Raw genomic sequence first — 23375 nt, forward strand, 5'->3', positions numbered from 1 at the left:
CTTTCTTCCCTCTAAAGGTAAAAGATAGTCCCTGGGGGAATTCCCACCTAAAGGCGATTGTGTTACTTCTCAGCAATTTAGCAAGGTCTGCGTAGCAAGATCTAAGTTCCAGTAAATGTTTCGGAATATCTTTGTAGATTTCCACTCTCAAATCCTGAATTTCAAGTGATTTTTGGAAATGTGCACTCAGTATCTTATCTCTTTCCTCCTTCGTTCTCAGAGAAATCAGGCAGTCTCTGGGCCTGCCCTTTTTCACTACTTTTCCAAGTCTGAATGCACTTACAATTTTGAAGTCTTTATCTTCTTCCAAAGGCCAAAATTTTGTAAATTCTTTTATCAAGTAATCAATTAAGTCCCCTTTTTCAAGTTCTGGGACTGACCTCAATCTCAAATTATTCTCCTTGCTTTGTAATTCTATCATAGACAGATAGGCCTGCTGTTCACCAATCTGCTTGCGCATAGGTTTTACTTCCTCTTGTACGGCCTCTGCTTTATGTTTAGCCACCTCAGCTATTTTATGATTTTCTGTGGTAGCTTCAAATAGCTTCCCAATTGATTGTGCATTTAGAGCCACTTGTTGGGTCAGATTGTTAACACTAGCTGTGTTTTGATCAATTTTAGATGATTGTTCAGATACTTGCCTGCTCAGGCCTTCCAATTTTTCAAAAATTTTATCAAGTACTGAAGGGGAATCCCCTCCTTCAGCCATTCCTTCTGGCCTGGCTTGCTCTAATTCTTCCTCTTGTGCCAATACAATAGGAACCGATGATCTGCGCAGATGTGGGATTACAGTAGTTTGTTGTGTTTTAGCTTTAGCTGATCTTGTTCTCCCAGTTCCACTCATCCCAGTTCTGTCTACGTGTCAAGGTCAGTCAGTGAACTATTCCCATGGGAATCCACAAACCAAGAGATAAGCAAAGATGAAGAAGAAAAACAATTCCCCAGTAGTTATAATTCACAATTCCTCTAGAGGGAGTTTAAATGTGTCTTAAGGGAGAAGACAAAGTTATTGTTCATATAAAGTTTCTCAAGCTCTCCAAAGTCCCTTAAGCATAACAATGTTCAACAGCTTCAAAATCCCAAAAGTCCTTCAGAACTTTGAATCTTAGTAGAGTTAATCCTTAGGTAACTTACAATGTCTCAAAGAGTGTCAGGTTCCATAAAACAATGTGTCAGTTCAGCAGCTCAGGTAACAGTCCAATGTAGCAATCCAAATAGCCAAGTCCACAAACTGACAGTTTTGACGGTCTGGCAGCCCGACTGCCAGGGTTTCTTGAAAAAATTTATAAATCCACTGAGGAAGAGGTACGATAACATCCAAAAATAGGAAGATAAAATCAAATAGTGCCAAAACAAAATCAAGTTTAATTGATGCTCGGATTGGTTCCTTTTAAAGCACAACTTCAAAGGCGTTAGAAAGTTTAAAATCTTTGCTTTAGGTCTTTTAAGCAGTACCGGGAGACGGACTTCCTGGTTGCATCTCCCGTTTTGGCCGAAATTTCAATTTAAAGTTGGTCCCCAAATCGATCTTTTCCCCTACTCACGGGTTGTTGCGTTCTTTAGCCGAATAATCCCAGGAAAAGGGTCAGCGCTCACAGACAGCAGCTTTGCAGCTTCACTCCACAGAAAGAGCGATCGACTCACAGCACCGCGCCAGCCCTTTCACGCTCCGGATCCCCTTACGGGGTTCCTTCAACGTTTTAGGGGGCCACAGGCTAACTCTGCCTGCGGTTTTCCGATGTGGGTCTCCGCTTCGCCGTAGCGGACGACCCGTTTCTGCGGAGCTTCCCCTTCACAGCGGGAAGGAGACCGCCATTGCCGTTCGCGCCGCCCCCGGAAGTCCGAAGCTAGGAAAGGAATCTTGCCAAATAAACTCAAACCCATTTTTGAGGGACCAGAGGAAGAGGTGCTTCCACCTCCACCCTATGCTCCACATCGAGGGGAGCCTAATCCAAACACTCCACCAGTTATAACCCCAAGGCAAGAAAGGGGAACAAATAATGGAGCGGGAGTCACAGAGCTTGATTCCTTGATAGATTATGATAAATATCTTCAGGAGGCATTGGAGTCCTATAATAAAGCCCAAGCAGAAGTGGTTATTCCACCTGTGAGTCCCAGTAGAACTCCATCTACAGTCTCCTTTAGTGGAACAACTGATTGCCCACCCCAAACCCCTGTACATCCAAGTCCTAGAGAATTATTACAGAAGTTACAGGGAGACCTTGATCGGTCAGCAAGCAATACAGCCAGGCGTATAAAGCTGCTAAAAGAACGCCTTGGGACAGATACTATCCCCTAAGATTTGAGGCCCCTAGAGCAAAGCGAAGAGAAAGGTCAGGTAGTAGCCCCTCTCAGAAGAGTATTTGATGCACTTGAGGAGCCTGTGCTGGTTAAAGGGCAACCCGGACGACGGCAACCTCGAACTTCGACCCTCCAGTACATTCCATTCACAACTACGGATCTGATGAATTGGAAAACACACACCCCATCTTTTGCAGAAAAACCTCAGGCTATGATGGACTTGGTGACTTCAATAGTAAATACTCATAGTCCTACTTGGACAGATTGCCGCCAGCTCCTGAATACTCTGTTCACCACTGAGGAAAGGAGAGACATAATTGAAAAGGCACAGATATATTTGCGTGAGCAGGCCAGAGTGGGAAATATTTTTAATATTGACCGTCATCTCCAGGACAATTTTCCCTTGGAGGATCCTAATTGGGATCCAAACAATGCAATTCACCTGGCCAGGCTTACCACCTACCGCCAGACGCTTGTGCAAGGTATCCGCAGGGCATGCCAGAAACCCACTAATATGTCTAAAGTCTCAGAAGTAGAACAGAAACCAAATGAGAGTCCTGGAGACTTTTTAGAGAGGCTGCAGGAAGCCTATCGTATATGGACTCCTTTTGACCCTGAAGCCCCTGAAAACAGCAGAATGATTACTGCTACTTTTGTGGCCCAGTGCGCTTCTGACATTCGTAAGAAAATTCAGAAATCAGAAGGATGGGAAGGGATGCTGATGAGCCAAATTATGGCCATAGCACGCCGAGTTTATCGGAACAGGGATGAGGCTGAGAAACAAGAGAAGAAGAAGTGGCAGAAGGAAAATATGGTAATGTTAGCCACAGTAGTGAATCAAGACTACCGCCCTTTAAATGGAGGGAGAGGGCGGGGAAGGAATCCACCACTGGGAAGGAATCAATGTGTGAATTGCAAGAAGGAGGGTCATTGGAAGTGGGAGTGTCCTGAACTCCTGAGGTTGGAAGAAGTACGCCCAGGCCCAGGCCCAGGCTCCAGCCCAAGAAACCAGGGACGGGGACGGGGAATGGTCTGAGATGGAAGATATCAGAGACCTGGACAAGGACGGAGTAGAGACAATTTCATTGGACTGGCAGAGGAGGATTTTACCCAAGACTAGGAACGACCATAAAGTTAGGCTTCCAGGAGCCCATGGTCACAATTCAATTAGGGAGACATTTAATAGACTTATGATAGATACTGGGGCTGAATACTCAGTACTCCCAGAACTATTGCAGAAAAAGGCATCCAAAAGTGTAGTCATTAAAAGTGCCACTGGTCAGTCAGCTAAGAGGTCTTTCCTCCAACCTTTGGAATGCCAGATTGGGGGACATCATTTAACCCATCAGTTTTTGTATATACCTGAGTGTCCAATACCTTTCTTAGGTAGAGATATGCTGTCCAAATTGCAGGCCCAAATCACCTTCACTCCTCGAGGTCCAGAAATGAAACTGCCATCAAAGGCAGCAGGAATAATTTCCCTCTCAGTACCTAAGGAACAATCATGGCGCCTAATGTCAGCCCTGCAAGTCCAACCCACATTGGATACAGAATTAAACAAGCTCCTCCGAACCCTACAAGTGCCACCAGGAGTATGGGCTGAAAATAGCCCACCAGGAATGGCTAAGAATATAGCTCCAATTGTAGTAACGCTAAAACCTATGGCTACCCCTGTATCTGTAAAGCAATATCCTTTACCGAGCAGCAGAGGGCATCCAGAAACATTTGGACCGCCTATTAAAATATGGTCTGCTTAAGCCCTGCCAATCAGAATGGAACACACCCCTTTTGCCTGTTCGGAAGCCTGGGACAGATGAATACAGGCCAGTACAGGACTTGAGACTCGTAAACCAGGCTATCGAGACCTTGCACCCAAATGTACCAAACCCATATACCTTGCTGAGTTTGATCCCACCGGAAGAAACATTTTTTTACTGTATTGGACTTGAACGATGCATTCTTCTGTTGCCGGCTGGCACCACAGAGCCAACCTATATTTGCCTTCCAGTGGGAAGACCCTTTGACAGGAACAAAAGGCCAGCTAACCTGGACAAGATTGCCCCAGGGATTCAAAAATTCCCCAACTTTATTTGGCACTGCCTTGGCGAAGGATCTAACAAGTTACCCCTCAATACCTGGAGAAAAGGTGGTTCTGCAATATGTAGATGACCTTATACTAGCAGCAAAGGATTTTGATACCTAGAATCATAGAATCATAGAGTTGGAAGAGACCACAAGGGCCATCGAGTCCAACCCCCTGCCAAGCAGGAAACACCATCAGAGCACTCCTGACATATGGTTGTCAAGCCTCTGCTTAAAGACCTCCAAAGTAGGAGACTCCACCACACTCCTTGGCAGCAAATTCCACTGTCGAACAGCTCTTACTGTCAGGAAGTTCTTCCTAATGTTTAGGTGGAATCTTCTTTCTTGTAGTTTGGATCCATTGCTCCATGTCCGCTTCTCTGGAGCAGCAGAAAAGAACCTTTCTCCCTCCTCTATGTGACATCCTTTTATATATTTGAACATGGCTATCATATCACCCCTTAACCTCCTCTTCTCCAGGCTAAACATGCCCAGCTCCCTTAGCCGTTCCTCATAAGGCATCGTTTCCAGGCCTTTGACCATTTTGGTTGCCCTCCTCTGGACCCGTTCCAGTTTGTCAGTGTCCTTCTTGAACTGTGGTGCCCAGAACTGGACACACTACTCCAGGTGAGGTCTGACCAGAGCAGAATACAGTGGCACTATTACTTCCCTTGATCTAGCTGCTATACTCATATTGATGCAGCCCAGAATTGCATTGGCTTTTTTAGCTGCCGCGTCACACTGTTGGCTCATGTCAAGTTTGTGGTCAACCAAGACTCCTAGATCCTTTTCACATGTACTGCTCTCAAGCCAGGTGTCACCCATCTTGTATTTGTGCCTCTCAATTTTTTTGCCCAAGTGCAATACTTTACATTTCTCCCTGTTAAAATTCATCTTGTTTGTTTTGGCCCAGTTCTCTAATCTGTCAAGGTCGTTTTGAAGTGTGATCCTGTCCTCTGGGGTGTTAGCCACCCCTCCCAGTTTGGTGTCATCTGCAAATTTGATCAGGATGCCCTTGAGTACATCATCCAAGTTGTTGATAAAGATGTTGAATAAGACCAGGCCCGAGACAGAACCCTGTGGCACCCCACTAGTCACTCTTCTCCAGGATGAAGAGGAACCATTGATGAGCACCCTTTGGGTTCGGTCAGTCAGCCAGTTACAAATCCACTGAGTGGTAGCATAGTCAAGACCGCATTTTACCAGCTTCTTTACAAGAATATCATGGGGCACCTTGTCAAATGCCTTGCTGAAATCAAGGTAGGCTACATCCACTGTGATCCCTTCATCTACCAGGCTTGTAATTCTGTCAAAAAACGAGATCAGCTTAGTCTGACATGACTTATTTTTCAGAAATCCATGCTGACTATTGGTGATCACAGCATTCCTTTCTAGGTGCTCACAGACTGTTTGCTTAATGATCTGCTCCAGAATCTTCCCTGCTATTGATGTCAGACTGACTGGGCGGTAATTATTTGGGTCCTCTCTTTTCCCCTTTTTGAAAATAGGGACAACATTTGCCCTCCTCCAGTCTGCCGGGACTTCGCCTGTTCTCCAGGAATTCTCAAAGATGACTGCCAGTGGTTCTGAGATCACATCTGCCAGTTCTTTTAATACTCTTGGATGCAGTTCATCTGGCCCTGGAGACTTGAATACATCTAAACTAGCCAAGTATTCTTGTACTATCTCCTTAGTTATTCTGGGCTGTGTTTCCTTTGCTGAATCATTTGCTCCAAATTCTTCAGGTCGGGCATTGTTTTCTTTATTGGAGAAGACCGAGGCAAAGAAGGCATTGAGGAGTTCAGCCCTTTCTGTGTCCCCTGTTTGCATTTCACCATCTTCTCCTCTGAGTGACCCCACTGTTTCTTTGTTCTTCCTTTTGCTACGAACATACCCATAAAAGACTTTTTTGTTGCTTTTAACCTCTCTAGCAAGCCTGAGTTCATTCTGTGCTTTAGCTTTTCTGACTTTGTGTCTACACGTGCTGGCTATTTGTTTGAATTCCTCTTTGGTGGTTCCCCCATTTTCCATTTTTTGTACACATCCTTTTAAAATCTTAACTCAGTTAAAAGTTATTTAGATAGCCACCCTGGCTTCTTTAAGCACCTTCCATGTTTCCGTCTCATTGGTATTGCTTGACGTTGTGCTTTTACTATCTCCCTCTTAACAAACTCCCAGCCATCATGAACTCCCTTTCCTTTTAGTATTACTGTCCATGGGATCTCACCCAGCACTTCCCTAAGTTTTATGAAGTCGGCTTTCTTAAAGTCAAGAAATTGAGTCCTAGTATGCTTGGCTGCTCCTTTCCGCTGTATAGTAAACTTCAGAAGAGCATGATCACTCGCGCCTAATGATCCTTCCACTTCTACTCCACTAACCAGGTCATCAACATTGGTTAGGACCAGATCTAAAATGGCTGTTCCTCTTGTTGCTTCCCCACTTTCTGGACAATGAAGTTGTCTGCAAGGCCAGTGAGGAATCTGTTTGACCTTGTGCTCTTGGCTGAGTTTGACATCCAACAAATATCCGGGTAATTGAAGTCCTCCATTACTACTATCTCCCTTCCTTTTACATGCTTGGCCATCTGTTCCAGGAAGGCATCATCTATGTCCTCCGTTTGGCTTGGGGATCTATAGTAAACTCCCACAATGAGGTCTCTGTTATTCTTCTCTCCCTTAATTTTGACCCAAATGCTCTCACTTTGGCTTTGAGGTTCTAAATCTTGGATCTCTTCTCAGGTATACACATCCCTGACATATAAAGCCACTCCTCAACCTTTCTTGTCTGGTCTGTTTCTCTGAAATAGATTGTATCCCCCCATTATTACATTCCAATCGTGGGACTTATCCCACCAGGTTTCAGTGATGCCTATTATGTCATATTTAGTTTGCTGTACCAAGAGCTCAAGCTCATCTTGTTTATTTCCCATGCTTTGCGCATTAGTGTACAGACACTGAAGTCCATTAATCATTCCCCCGTGTCTCTTATTTAAGGATTTTTTCCTCCCACCACTAGGTCTGCGTGCTGTTTGCTCCATTTCGTCTATAACATTTGGATGATCATCTTCATCAATTGATAGACTCCTACCTTCAGGAGCACTGTCTCCCTCCCCCACATTAGTCAGTTTAAAGCCCTCCTTATGAGGTTTCTGAGATTTTTGGCAAAAAAATTCCTCCCAACCGTTGTGAGGTGCAGCCCATCGCTTGCCAGAAGTCCATCTTCAAGAAACTGCAGTCCGTGATCTAAGAATCCAAACCGTTCCTGTTTACACCATTTGCGAAGCCAGCTGTTCACTTCCACTATTTTTCCCTCTCTCCCTGGGCCACGTCGTTCAACTGGGAGGACAGATGAGATGACAATTTGTGCATTTAGTTGCTTCAATTTCCTGCCGAGAGCCTCGTAGTCACTTTTGATCTTCTGGAGGCTATAGCTTGCAGTGTCATTGGTTCCCACATGAACCAAGAGGAAGCGGTATTTGTCAGTGGGTTTTATGATTCCTTGCAGTCGTTCAGTTACATCTTGGATCTTAGCCCCGGGGAGACAGCACACTTCCCGAGACATCCTGTCAGGCCCATAGATCACTGCTTCTGTTCCCCTCAGTAGGGAATCCCCTATCACCACTACACGCCTCCTCTTAGGTTTGGTCGGGGTTGTTCCGTGAGCTGTCCGTTCCAAGGTCGCCTGCACATTCCCTGAGGACTGACTTTGCTGCTCGTCTTCATATACCTGATCGACTGTAATGAGGGAGAGATCCTCAAATGGAGTCTGCTCTTCGTCTTCCATGCTTTGGGAGAGGACCTCAATGCGATTGTGTATTTCTAAACAATCAGAGTGAACCCTGGGCCTCCTACTTCTTTGAGTCACGTTTCTCCATATATCTGGCTCCTGTGTTGGTGAACTAGCCTCCTTCTCAGGGGAGTCCCCTGTCTCCTCCTTGATGGAGACGGTGTGGTCTGTTGCTTCCAAGAAGAGCTCCAGCTCTCTAATTCTTTGGAGCGTAGCTACACGTTCCTCCAGTTGCTGGACTTTGTCTTTTAAGAGGGCAATCAACATGCAATTGCTGCTGGTAAAGCTGCCTGCAACCTTTGGCAAGATGGCAAACATTGCGCAGGAACCACAGGCGACAGCAGCTGTTCCCTCCCCCTCGATCTTGAGAATGTGTTGTTGGGGGTGGCTACAGCGGTCCTCCATCAAGGAAAGATTCTCTTATACAAGTGATTTACTCCCCCCCCCCCGTGGAACAATTATCAGGGATATTACTCATTGGGGATCCTCGGGATATATGTTTTGGTCTTGGTGGTTCCCCATTTCTGTCACTGGGGGAATTATATTGGGGCTAATATTTTTTTGTTATCACAATAAGGTAATCTTTTATGGAAGAAATGCATATACTAGACATCAACATGATTTTATTATTTATCCTGATCCCTTGGGAAGGGGAAGGGTCCTTGAATCTGACCAAATTTGCTAAATATGGATTCCGCCATGACCACAATATGTGGGTAGGCTTAGCTGAGATGGTAGCCAATGTTACAAATAGGACCAATTGCCTTGTTTGCTCTCTTGGACCAGATGATTCAGAGGGAGGTATGCCCTTATTACCGATACCATTAAATGCCATTGGTATGGTAAGCGAAATGCCACACCAAACAGAAGTACAGAATTTCCCTGGATGGAATTCAACTAAACCAATACGAGTTATACCTGTGCAAGGGGAATTCTGTGTACATAAATCATCAGAGGCAGCTGATCCTACCATGGTAGGCTCTTCTCATTGTCACTATACTTGGGATTATATTAAGAATAGTCAAACCTGGGCAAACGGTACTACCTATCGAACTCGGAATACCTTGCCCTGTGCACCTCCTTTTATTCATGCATGGAAAGTGGTATGGAACATAACTGTGACAGAAAAAGGCAATCATACCGCACTGTGAACTCTGTACCCCTTTTGATATTTCGCCTTATGCACTCCACGTACCAAAAACCTCAGACCCGATGGTTGTGGTGGATATGTGGAGAATGGGCATACAAGCAACTCCCTTCCAAATGGAGTGGGACTTGTTTCCTGGGATGGGTATTACCACCAATGTGGATTATGCCCACTAGTTCGGCCAAGCGTACACGAAGAAACACTGATATTTCTCATATAGCAGGAGGAAGTACCCAAAGTTGGAGCGATACTGATGATTGGCCACCAGAGCGCATTATAGCCTATTATGATCCTGCCTCCTGGAATCCTGATGAGCTCATACAAGGGGCACAGGATCCTATTTATAATCTAAACAGAATAATTCAATTGCAAGCAGTAGTGGAACTTGTAACCAATGCAACGGCCCAGAGTTTGAGACTTATTGCACAACAGTTGGATGAAAGTAGAGCCGCCATTTTGCAGCTGAAAATGGGAATGGATTATGTACTTGCCAGGCAGGGAGGCCTATGTGGAGTCTTGAACTTGACAGGGAATGCCTGTTGCTTTAACATTTCTGATAATGGTGAGGCAATCCGTGTGTTGGCCACAAAGATGGAGAATATAGCACATGTCCCAGTACAAATATGGGAAGGATGGGATATGGGATGGCTCACCAATTGGTTACCTAATGCTGCAGGACTCAAAGGGATACTATTGTCTTGCTTGTTTTTCTTGATGGTAGTAGTAATGGTTTTATGTATGGTGCCATGTATAATTTCATGTTTTAGAAGTACAATTAGCAAGATGATTTCAAATGAAACGCTACCTCATATCATGGCCCTATACCAGGGGTCTGCAACCCACGGCTCCGGAGCCGCATGTGGCTCTTTTACACCTTTGCTGCAGCTCCAGGGCGGATATTAGCGAGGGGAGGAGGCGCATTGTGCGCCCCGACACTCCTCACTGTGGCGGGCGCTGTACTGGCTGTGACGTCGCATGGGGGCGGTGCGTGCGTTAGTCACGCACCGTCCCGACGTCACCTTCCCGCCCGCTGTCAGATCGTGGCTCCGGAGATATATTTGTTTTAAATGTCGCAATGGTTTTGCGGCTCCCAGTTGTTGTTTTTTCTTCGGCAACGGGTCCAAATGGCTCTTTTTGTCTTAAAGGTTGCAGACCCCTGCCCTATACAGAGCTTTAGCTAAGGAATATGATGAAGGTCAAGCTATCAAGGACACTTGGGATGAAGGTCCTTGAGCTTGAAAGGGGGGAATGAGGCATCTGATCAAGATCTGTATTATGAGGCATCTGATCAAGATCTGTATTTTAAAATGAGCTTATATATATATATATATATATATATATATATATATATATATATATTTGCAGATGCTTGTGTGTTTTTATGCCAGGCAAAAGACCAGCTGGCTAAAAGACTTTGGCAGATGTTTATCCTCCTGGACAAAGGCCCCCCTGATTTATTTATAGCAGGAGCCAAAATTCTCAAAGTTGTAAAAAGGGAATTACAGGCTGGGAGCAAAGGTTACTAGGTTACTGACGCTACAGAATACAATCAAGCTGCAAAAGCACTAATTAAGAGTTGGTAAATAGTAGGATTCATTGTTTAACAAAATATAATACCATGTGTCTCCCATTAGAGACTTGAGCCACATTTTCATAAGGTTAAAGGGCAAAGAGCTAATAGAAACAGCAGCTGGCTAGGGAAAGAGGGGTTGTAAACCGAAAGTGTTTTTATTAAGTTCCTTTTTACTTTGAAAAGGCCTTTCCTTTTCTTTTAAAAATCTATATATGTTATGTATGAAATATATTGGCTTAAATGTGTTACGATATTGAAGCAATACAGCCGCGAGCTGCTGGTAGCTTGAAAGCAAAACATAATGGGAATGTTAGGACTGTTCCGTGGGAAACAGAGGGACAGTCAATTCACAGTGCAGAGGGCACCAGAATTAGCTCAGAGTGTAATATGAGTTGGACAGGATGTGTTTGTTCTCTCTCGACTGCTGGAGCTTGAAGAGAGCAGTCATGATTTTTGTAATGCTGCAAAGACTGAAATAAAGGCATGTAAATACGTTTCTGTCTATCTCTTTCCCCTGCCCGGGGGGGGGGGCAGGAAAGAGTGGGGGTGTTCTTCTCACGCCGAGAAGGATCACCTATCGCGACCTAGCCTGTATCCTGCCGGGGAATGCAGACAGGGAGGTCAACAGGAGATCAAGCCGGGTGCCTGGAGAATGGCCAGTTTCTCCTGATAAAGGCTTGATTCCCAACAAAATGTAATTATGCAAAGGATTTAGAAAGTAAGAAATGTTAGATTCTTATGTTAGATTCTTATTTCATTGATGGTGTGTGAGAATGTGAACCCAAGATCTCTGATCTCTGTTTAAGACAGAATGAGCATCTGTTTTAACCATCTCTTTTGGAGGGCAATAGGGCAAGAAGGGCAAAAGGTGATCTGGTAATTAAGGTGCCTTGTTGAGGCAAATGTAAGATATATGGCTACTTGTTTGCCATTTATAGATAGAAGGGGATATAGCTCTTTGTCTCCCATAAAAGGTAATAGGAAATGGGTGTATCTTTTATAATTGGTTCTAGCAAACAGCCAATAGGAATTTCAACCAGGCTGATTGGACAGAGGCAGCCAAAGGAGGAGCAAGGGGGCTGGGCTGAGGAAATATAAGTGTCTGACAAATAAACTATTATTTTAATTTCTCTATTGCTGCGTTGAATATTTCATTCCAGCTAAGCGTTAACCACAAGCAGGGTGCTACAATAGGCTATCTCATTCAATGTGCCCTCTGTAGTACCCCATGTTAAATCAAGAAAGTGCTTTGAGATATTTGTACAGAGATAGGGATTTTTAAAATTATTATTATTGAGGCATGTCTTGGGCCTTATAATCTGACCTTATACCATTTGTAAATATGTTGCATTCTGTTTGACTGTTGTTTTTATTGGATTTATTGATAGGTAATGATGTTTTCCATGGTTACCTTGTATGCTTTGCTCTCTCTCTTACTGCTTTTAACTGTCCTGAGCACCATTTGGTGACAAATTGGTGGAAAGGCTGGATACAGATTGGATGGATGGATGGATGGATGGATAATAATAATAATAATTTATTATTTGTACCCCGCCCATCTGGCTGGGTTTCCCCAGCCACTCTGGGCGGCTTCCACAGAAACCAAGATGGAATGAATGAATGAAAAGAGTGTTGGAATAGTTGTTGGATTGATGAATGGATTGATTGATTGATTGATTGATTGAATGGAAAGAATGTTGGAATGGTCCAATTGAAAACATGATTGTATTAAGACCCATGTGGGGAGGCGCAGTGCCCAAAACCTGTTTTCCTGGCAGCAAGATCACTGCTGCAGATCAGGACAGTTGCATTACCTTTTGCAGCACAGTAGACGTTCGTCTTGGCATGTTCCCCCAATATGTTCTGTCCCTAGGGGGCATAGTCCAATTGTACAAAAACCTCCTGCAAGCCTGCATTCCATGGTATCATCTGCAGGATATCCAGCCCTTCCTATTACAATAAAAAAGAGAAAGGGAAAGAACCTCCTGAGTTGGCTTGTAGGAGCTGAGTAGGGGAGATGCAGGGGGCAGAGCAGAAAACTTTTTTGCAAATGCTACTGGCCTGCAATACCTAGTCTCACACCCTCGTCCTTCCACAGTGAAAGAAGCTTGCCCTCTCCTGAGCTGTGCAAACCACTTTAGTGCTGGAGGCACTTCTGTTCCTGTTTTGTTTTATTTCTTTTTTTAATTGTGATCATGGCTTGTTAATGCTCTTAAAAAGTAGAAAGGTTGTTTCCCCTGCCCTCCTGCCCTCAGAACTGCTGTTAATAAATTACCAATTGAGTGAGACCTGCAACAAAATGTTGCATTGTGGGTTGGCTCCTGCTCAAGATTCCAGAAGGAGGCCATGCCCTGTGCCAGGATACTTCATTCCACCCTTCCTTTCCATGATTTTATGTCCCCCCACCCAAGATATTGTTATTATTAATAATACTAATAATAAGGATGCACAGGGGGACATACCTCTGTAAGTATATAGGACATTAATGTTATTGATATGTTAAAAAAAGGAAAGGTAAAGGATCTCTGGCAGTTAAGTCCAGTCACAGACAACTCTGGGGGTGCGACGCTCATCTTGCTTTACAGGCCAAGGGAGTGGGCATTTGTCCGCAGACAGTTTTTCTGGGTCATGTGGCCAACATGACCAAGCCACTTCTGGCAGAACCAGAGCAGCGCACAGTACTGGAGCGGTACCTATTTATCTACATGCACTTTTTTGGCGTGCTTTCGAATGGCTAGGTTGGCAGGAGCTGGGACTGAGCAACGGGAGCTCAATTGATATGTTAAGACCCTGTAAATCATTGGAAGCACTGCTTATTATTATACCTGCAATTTGCCAAGGCCTTAGGACCACTTTCCAATCCTCCTTTCCTGCTTTCTCACAGCAGGAGGGGTCGCCAGCCCTTCAACCTCATTAATGAATCCCTGTGCGTAGCCAATCTGATGCCTTCACTGAACCATGCTAACCTCGCACACAACCAAATGCAGCCTCTTCAACCAAAGAAAGCACACACAAATATCCTCAGTTAATAATGATAATAACTGAAGTGGGTGGACTGGTGGCCTTGGAAGGTGTCAAAAGGGACATCTGAGGTCCCTTTGTTGGGGGAAGTCTCTAGCAACCATATCCTTTTATGGGGGTTTGCTAACATACAATCAGTGATTCGTCAAATTGTAGAGTTGGAACGGACTTCATGGACCATAAAAATCAAAGAATTGTAGAGTTGGAAAGAGACCACAAAGGTCAGCCAGTCCAACCCCCTGAAATGCAGGAATCTGAGCTAAAGCATCTAGGACAGATGGCCATCCAACCTCTACTTAAAACCTCCAAAGAAGGAGAGTCCACAACTTCCGGAGGGAGACCGTTCCACTGTAGAACTACTCTTACTGTCATCTCATCCAACCCTCTGTAATGCAGGAATGTTAACATGTAGCCCCCCTCCAATTCAATTTGAAACCATACTGGACCCTGTTTAGCTTTGCAAATATACAGCCATTGCACAAATAACATTGTACAAGCAGGACTGACATGGACTCAGTAAGCCAATTTATCTGAGGATTGCAGTTCCTGCAGCTGCAAGGAAGTGAGTGGTAGCTCTCTACTTTTGTAGGCACACTTAAATGGAAAAAAACATTTATTAAATACAGTGTAATTCACAGCTGAATGACTCCATGCTGCCCAGATTATAGAATCACCTCTAAACCTACTGTTGGACTCTGTACCTTGGAATTGTCCACCTATCTCTTACCTGGAATTATTTGGATGAAGACTAAGAAGACAGCAAAGAGAAGGTAAAGGATCTTCATGGCTGAGGCTTGATGCTATCTCGCTTTGGCGGTGTAGTGAGAAGATGATTTGAAGCCCAGATGAGGTCCTTTATGAAAAAGGAGACCATATATATAAGGTTTTTGGAGAATTGCAAAACAGTATTTCTGGAACAAGGTGAAGCTTGGGAACATCAGAGGTCAGTGACACACAAACATTGCAATGTCCTTCCGTTGGCACCCACACAATACCTTTACTACTCTCAACTGTGGCAAACAGCCAAGTGACCGAGGTAAGATTTTCCACCTGAGAGTGAACTAATCCCCTAAAGGGTTGTGGGTTTTAAGCAATGCAGGTCTTGAGCCATCATAACACAATTTCCAGAAACCCCAAAGTCCATTTCTATAATTTCCGTTTTGCAATAAAGGCTGCCTGATGGGGAGCTGGATATATTTCCCATAATTAACCAAGCCCCAATTGGAGCTGTTTTGGTTTCTACGGCACAAACAGGCAAGCAGTGGAACCCAGCCTCATTTTGGGTGTCTTACAATGCCTTCTGATGCTGTCCTATTCTTTCATGTGGAGATCCTCCCTTCCTCTTTCTTTCCTCCTTCTTTTCCCTGGTCTTCTTAAGAGTTAGCCCACCCCACTCCACCATCTTTCTACGCCACGTCAGAGCAATTAAGGGTGGTAATTTATCTGATAAATGTAAATAATAAACTGATGTTTGTTTGTTCACTATTTTCCATCATTACTGGTTTCCAAACAGCACAGCGGGTATTCATAACCTTGCAAAGTGTACCATCTGATATGTAGCTTCTGGGACTGTGGTCTCCAATTTTGGAACAGGCCAGGATATTAATGCATGGTTGGAAATGAATTTAAATTCCTGGCCTGTTCTGAAAGTGGTAACTGTTGTTTCCCAGTTCAGATGAAAAGGGAAATGGTGGTTGGTTGGTCAATCAAGATAGTCAATATGGTTCTCACCCTCTTCATTTAATCCCTGCAACAAGTAAATGCTTCTTAGTTTAGTGGGGTAGGAGAGCCGAAAATAATTCCAATTTATTTCACATCTGGCAGACAATGTGACTCTTTGGTTTCAGATAGTACAGTGGTACCTCTGGTTGTGAACGGGATCAGTTCCGGAGGCCCGTTCGCAATATGAGCAGAATGCAACCTGCGTCTGCGGGTCACGATTCGCCACTTATGCACATGCATGTGATGTCATTTTGTGCATCTGTGCATGCGCGAGCGGCAAAAGCTGGAAGTAACCCTTTGCGGTACTTCTGGGTCGCCGTGGGACGCAATCTGAAAACGCTCAACCTGAAGCAAACATAACATGAGATATGACTGTACATGGTTAGACCAGTCTAAAAAGCCTAGTCAAATTTTCGATTGGGGCCCCGTCACTAGATGACCCCTGGGGTTCCCTCCCTCCCTCCCGCTCTGCGCCTCCCTCCTCCTCCTCCTCCTCCTCCTCCGGGGAGGCCCTTCCTGGCTCTCGGCCGAGGCTTGGCGGCTGCCACTCACTCGCTCGCCTACCCGTCCCTCCATCCCTGCACCCGGCCTCTCCCCCTCCGTCCCCGGCGCGGGGGCTGCCGGGATCCGTAGTCCCCTCGCCCTTGGGCTCCGCGCCCGCGCGGGGTGCGCAAACTACGTTTCCCAGCGTGGCCTGGCGGGCCGGGCGTTTTGTTTGAAGCGCTCTTCTCCCGGCCATGGAATGAGCGGAGCGGCGGCGTCCGGGCGGGCAGGGGCTCTTCCGCGCAGACCCCACGCAGCCTGCCTGTGCCCCCGCGGAGATTGGGCGGCAGGATGGAGCCCGGGGATCCCCGCGGAGGTGGAGCGGTGGAGGTGGAGGCTGCCCCCCAGGTAGGGCTGCGTCGGGGGGGGTGTTTATTTTTGCAATGCTGCATCCGCGCCGGAGGGGATGCATCGGACCGCGGGGAGACCCCTTGGTGGGCGTGCAAGGCAATGCATGCGTGCAGGCGTTGCATGGAGTGCAGTGCAATGCAATGGCAACGCGGCGCCCTGCATGCATGCATGCAACTTCCACCGGCGCTCCGGACTTGGCAGGTGAGGGGGGTCCCCAGTGGGCGGCAGAGAGAGCCGGGAGGGCGAAGGGGAGCCGGGGGGGAGCAGCGCTGCTCCCCGAGCGGAGCCCGGGGGGAAACTTCGGCGTCGTTGCACCGGGTGTTGGAAGCGGAGGCTGGCGGGGGCCCCTCACCTGCAAAACCTGGTCGCCTCTCATATATTTCGTGCATTTCATTCATTGCCCGCTTTCTCCTCCAAGGAGCTCCCGGGGGCGCGCGTGGTTCTCCCTGTATTATCCTCGCAACAACAGCCCTGTGAGGTGGGTCAGGCGAGTGGCCCAAGGGAGCACCCAGGGATTGTCCTGGCCAGGTGGGGTGATTTGAACCCTGCTCTCTGCCCGGTCTTCGTCCTCATTTAGCCCCCACATGTGCATGACTGCGCATGACTGAGGTTTTCCCCCCTCGTCTTGGCTATGGTGTGAGTCTGTGCTGTTAATTAATGGGGTTCTGCCTTCGGAGAAGATGAGCCAGCCCTCAAGGAGGTGATTATGTAATTTGCTAGCAATTCATGTCCTTCCCGGCGTGACGCTGCGCGCTGACGTCACGGGGCTGTAATGGTGGTGTGCCTCGAGATTTTTTTCATGAAACAAGTGTGCCTTTGCCCAAAAAAGGTTGGGAAACACTGCTCTAGAGGCTATGGTGGTTCATTTCCCAGAAGTAATGTATTTAGTGTTAACTCTGAAAGTATATGGTACTCGATTCTGACCAAACTAAGAGGCTTGAGGGGCTTTCTGTCTCTGGTTTTTTAGGCTCATCAGCCCATGTGGTATCTGAAACCCAAGGGGCGCATTGGTTGCTAGATGGAATTTTATTTCCAGCTCTCCGTTGTTGGGAAACTGCCAGGGAGATAACGTCCATCATGACCCCCAAGCCGGAGTTCGGAGATTCCATCGGCCTCCCGTAGTCACGCAGATCCAACAGTTAGGGGCACAAAGCCTTTGGAATTCCTAGCCACATTCCTAGGCTGGGTGAACCCTCTTTCAGCAGAAAGCACAGTCAAAAGCTTGCATCACAGAAGAGCATAATTTACAGACTTTATTTAGCGTTTAACAGAACAAAAGAAAACACGTCCATTCTGTCAGCGTCTCTGAGCCGACTGAAAACGAAAGGAATATCAGCAACAACATAAACATCCTGTGAACAGGACATGCGCAGACTCTGTGACTCCCAAAGCCTGCTCCCTTTAAGGTGGAACGGAAATATCCTAACATCCTCCCCCTTTCCGTGTAACCTGTTGTACCTGTGGTTCACCCAATTGCAACCTTTGTACATAAACCTTAAGTTGTTCTCTGTTAACAACCTTAGACAACAGATCAGCAGGAATTTCATTTCCTGCCATGTAGGACACCTGAATCAGTCCTTTCTGAATACACTCTCTTGCACGATGTAGCTTAATCTGCAAGTACTTGGTTCTTTGCTTGCAACTCTCCGAGTTCAGCAAAGCCAAACAAGATCTATTGTCTTGATACACTTGTATAGGACATTTCACAGAAACCCCGATGTCCTTAAACAGTTGCATCAACCATTCACAATCCATGAGTGAAAATGACAGAGCATTGAGTTCTGCTTCACAGGAACTTAGGCTCACTGTTGTCTGCTTCCTGCACAACCAGTCAAACAGGCAGTGGTTGTACATGTAGCACACACCAGAAGTGCTTGTACCATCCATGGTGTCACTTCCAAAACTTGCATCAGCAAAGATTTCAAGACCTCCAGTCTTCTGACTGGTGAACCTCAGCCTGTAGTGCATAGTCCCTTTCAAATAGCGGGCTATGCGCTTCAGAGCTTTCCAATCCTGAACCGTAGGATTGTTGGCATGTCTGCTAAGCAGATTACAGCTTACAGCTATGTCAGGTCTTGAACATCTGGCAATGAAATTCAGCTTGCCTAGAATGCATCTGTATAGCGTTGTGTCAGAAAACGCTTCAGCAGTACTGTCTACCTGGTAACCTGTCACCATCGGTGTGTCTGCTGGGTTTGCATCAACCAAATTCAACCTGGTTAACACATCAGCAATTTTCTGTGTTTGGTGTACCAGAAAATTACCTGCTTGGTCTCTCTCCACCTGCAGAGAAAGATAGTTGGATACCTCACCAAGATCCTTCATGTCAAAGTGCTCCTTCAGCTGAGCTAGGGTGCTTTGGTAAAAAGCCTGATTCTTCCAAAACATCAGAAGATCATCAACAAAACATAAACAATACAGTTTGTTTTGCCCCTCTTCCTTGACAAACACACATGGATCAGCTTTGCCCTGGTGAAAACCTAGAGAAAGCAATGTCTCAGTGAGTTTTGTGTTCCAACACCTGGCACTCTGCTTGAGACCATATAAGGATTTCCGCAGTTTACAGACCATACCCTTCTGTATCTCCATCCCATCAGGTGGAAGCATGAACAGCTGTTCGTTCAAAATCCCGTACAAAAAAGCTGTATTAATGTCGTGGTGGGAAACATGCAGTTTCTCCTCCGCAGCGACCTTGAGCATCAGCCGAATGCTCTCATATTTGACTGTGGGTGAGTAGGTCTCGTGGTAATCCTGTCCTGGTACCTGTGAAAAACCTCTGGCAACCAATCTGGCTTTGTGTCTGACTACCTTGCCATTCTGGTCTGTCTTGGCCTTGAAGACCCATTTGCTGCCAACCAGTCTCATTCCTGGGACTACCGGTACCAGTTCCCAAGTTTGGTTCCTGTTCAAGGAATCAACTTCAGCCTTCATGGCATTAAGCCAAGGCTCAGCATCTTTAGAGGTCAACTCCTGAACCTCTTTGAAGCTTGAAGGTTCCCATACCTTCTCTGAGCTACTAAGAACAGCAGTTGCTGTCTTAGCAAACTCATCAGCATACCTCTTTGGAGGTCTGCCCTTGGTCGCCCTTTCAGACCTACGTACTAGACGCAAGTCTTCTGGACTCATCTCCTCTTTCTTGGGAGAAAATTGACCAATGGTGAACAGTGGTTCTTCCAGTTCATTGTCAGACGCATCAGATGGTCTGACTCAGGCCTTTGCGCTCTGGTAGTCTGCAGTGTCATCACTTTCACTGACATCAGCAGCAGCGCCGCCCACTGAACTGGAATCCGAACTCTGATCATCATCATCATCATCCTCATCATCATCCTCATCCTCATCATCATCAGCAGCAGCTTTCTCATCTTTAGCTGCTTGCTTGACATCACCTTCATCCTCCTCTGGGTAACTCTGGAAAATTCCCACATTTTCCCCCCACTTAGGATTGTACTCAACACTCCTTGTGAACTTAATGGACTTAGAGTCAGTCATCCATACCCTGTATGCACCCTTTTCGTACCCCATGAACAAACCATGTGCCCCACGCTTCCCAAGCTTGTTGGTTTGTTGTGTGCGTACCCACATGTCCGAACCAAAAATTCTCATGTGTTTGGTGTTGGGTTTCTTGCCAAACATCTTCTCATAGGGGGTACAGCCAATGGGTGATGACAATCTGCGATTATAACTGTAAACCAAATTCCCCAGAGCCTCCCCCCAAAACTTATCAGGGAGATTGGCATCATGCAACAAGGTTTTTATCCCTTGCAGCAATGTTTGATTTGCTCTCTCCGCAAGCCCATTCATCCATGGCGATCTGGGCGTTGACATGTCATGCTGGATTCCCTTCTCAGTTAGGAAAGCTTCAAACTGCTGAGAAGTAAACTCCCCGCCCCGATCAGTAAAAAAACAAGAAATACGTTTACCGTGCACATTTTCCAACCAAGCACAGAATTCCTTAAACTTTGGAAACGCTTGCGATTTCTGTTCGAGCAAATACACATGAATGTACCTAGAAAAAGAATCAATCAGAATCATGAAGTACCTTGCTCCTCCTAAAGAGGGCGCAAGTGGCCCAACCAGGTCCGCATGCACTAGCTGGTAGGGTTTGGAAGCCTGCCTGCTAGACTCCTTGCCTTTTGGAGCAACCTTCACCTTGTTCTCTGCACAAGATACACATTTCATGTGAAATTTACAGGGTTTGATGTTCAAACCCTCAACCACCTCTGGCATCTTGGCCAGTGCCTTCCAAGAGAGGTGACAAAACCTTCGATGCGCATCGTGAATGCAACCTGCATGAAGAACTTTGTTATTTGTGCAACACAACAAGAATCAGCATTAGATACAACAACAGTGTCGTCATAAGTTATATGGAACAAACCATCCATAAACTTTGCATGCAAATAGTCCTCTTTGCCTTTACTGATGACACAGACGCTCCTCTTGAAGGAAATCTGAAAACCACGCCCAGTAAGCTGTGGAACGCTCAGCAAGTTGCTTGCAGCGCCTGGAACAAAAAGTACATTACTGATGGTAGTGTGCAGACTTGCAAGTTTCACAGTCCCTTCTCCAGCAATTTGCAACGTCCTTCCATCAGCCAGGTGGATCTCACCTTCCTGAGGCTTGAAGGAGATAAAGAGATGCCTGTCCTTGGAAATATGGCGGCTGGCACCTGAGTCCACAATAAACCTGCCTTTGGCTGTTGGAGCAGTCTTTACAGCAAGCAAACCCTTGTTTTCCAGCGGTTTGGGCTTTTGCAGCTTGCCCCCCTGCTGCTCCTGGCCAGCAGACGTGCCTTTAGCCTTTGGTGAAGCTGTGCCAGCAAGCAAAACCTTGCTTTCCACTGGCGTGGGCTTTTGCAGCTTGCCCCCCTGCTTCTGGTCAGCAGACGTGCCTTTAGCCTTTGGTGAAGCTGTGCCAGCAAACATCGCTTTGTTTTTCTCTGGCGCGGCGGGCTCTTCACCCTCCCTCTGCTCCTGGCCATCTGCAGATGTCTGCGTCTGGCTCTGTTTACCTTTGCCTTTCCGGCCTCTGCAAAGGCGATGGCCTTGGTTCCCATGAGAAACAGAGCTCTCAGCTGCCGACTCCTTGGCTCCCCCTGGAGGCTGGAATGCTGCCTGGGATGACGTGACGGTCAGCTCCCCCTGCAGCTTGCAACTGGTGCCCTCAGCATCCCTGCATTCATTCGCATTCTGGGAAACAGCTAGGACCTCCGATGCAGTCAAACTCTGGGCTGGGATTATTGGCTTGTGAGCTTTTTTTAAAGCAGACCACATTCCACGTGCAGTGGTGTTGCCAGCCAGCGTCTTAATTTCCTCAAGAGATACGGATAGGACTATTACGTCCATCGCTCTCGAATCAGCTGATTTCCATCTCTCTGTCAGAGGAACTGGGGGGGCTTCAGAAACAACATGCCACACCCCAAACTGACGCAGTAAACTCTCACACCATTTTGCCCAGGGTTCATAATTCTGCCCATCCAACTTAGGACACGGAGCAGTTTCTGAGGTCTGTAAGAGATCCATCTCAGCTTTTTACTTGAGCCGTGAGCCCTATGCCTTCAAAGACTCCTTATCTTGGCAGCCCATTAATCACGAAGCCTTTCTGGCTCGGCTCCAAGGCCAATTAAGCCTTGCCGTAGATCAAAGGCTCTTTGCCGAGGTATAACAGAAAAAGCGTCCGTCCCTTTCGCTTTCCCCCCCTTCATACCTCTCAAACGCAGTCTGTTGCAGCTTTACTCTCCTGTAGGTGCCGTGTATCTGGGCCCGAAACCTTGTTGTTGGGAAACTGCCAGGGAGATAACGTCCATCATGACCCCCAAGCCGGAGTTCGGAGATTCCATCGGCCTCCCGTAGTCACACAGATCCAACAGTTAGGGGCACAAAGCCTTTGGAATTCCTAGCCACATTCCTAGGCTGGGTGCACCCTCTTTCAGCAGAAAGCACAGTCAAAAGCTTGCATCACAGAAGAGCATAATTTACAGACTTTATTTAGCGTTTAACAGAACAAAAGAAAACACGTCCATTCTGTCAGCATCTCTGAGCCGACTGAAAACGAAAGGAATATCAGCAACAACATAAACATCCTGTGAACAGGACATGCACAGACTCTGTGACTCCCAAAGCCTGCTCCCTTTAAGGTGGAACGGAAATATCCTAACATCCTACCCCACTAGTTATGTGAAATGGCAACCCATGCCAACCCTTTCATACATACAATATACTGAAATGGGAAAGTGAGGCATGCTGTGCCTCACACCCCGATACCCTCTTACATATTGGCTCAAGCTCCAGAGCCAGGTGACCTCACTTTCAACCTTGAGACTGTACAGCTGAACAGGAATTGGCAGAAACTGATAAAGCAATGATTGACCAGGTTGAGACTTTCAGTAGGTAATCCAATCCCCCCTGGAGGTGGAAAATCCTACTCTTGCCAAATACTTAATTCAACTATGGTGCTGATTTTGACATACCTGAGTAAATAAAGGGCAATACTCTTTATACCATATTTCCTGTTAAATCAGGTTCCAGCGGAAAATACCTCTCCTCAGGCATGATAGCAATCAGTAAACCTACCAGATTTCATAAGCTTGTTCTGCTCATTTTGTACCTTCCATTACACAAATCTCGTGAGTTATCTGTTCAGCAATTGCAGGGTTCCACTAAGTTCTTATACTACATTTCCAGAGGCAGATCTTTCTTAGAAAAGAGTCATTTTAGAGTATCACCTTATATATGAATAGTGCTAATTGTGGGCATGCCTCCATTTCAGCTTTAAATGTTTGTGATGGCTTCACAACCAATGGCTTCAAGTTATAAGAAAGGAGATGAGCAGAGGTTGGATGGTCATCTGTCA

The 23375-nt window shown here is 46.2% G+C and overlaps 1 long non-coding RNA gene across 1 annotated transcript in view; it reads right to left on the reverse strand.

The window, feature by feature from the left end:
• Window positions 1-23375, reverse strand: part of LOC310702856 — a 960387-nt gene that overhangs the window by 841060 nt on the left and 95952 nt on the right. Inside the window, exons 3-4 of the long non-coding RNA XR_014523710.1 lie at window positions 10477-10584; window positions 8607-10135 (exon numbers count right to left, since the gene is read on the reverse strand). This is a non-coding gene — a long non-coding RNA (uncharacterized lncRNA). The remainder of the gene's footprint in view (window positions 1-8606; window positions 10136-10476; window positions 10585-23375) is intronic.

Source organism: Podarcis liolepis, assembly GCF_965112155.1.
Source record: "Podarcis liolepis genome assembly, chromosome: 3".
In the NCBI taxonomy this organism is placed as follows: Eukaryota; Metazoa; Chordata; class Lepidosauria; order Squamata; family Lacertidae; genus Podarcis; species Podarcis liolepis.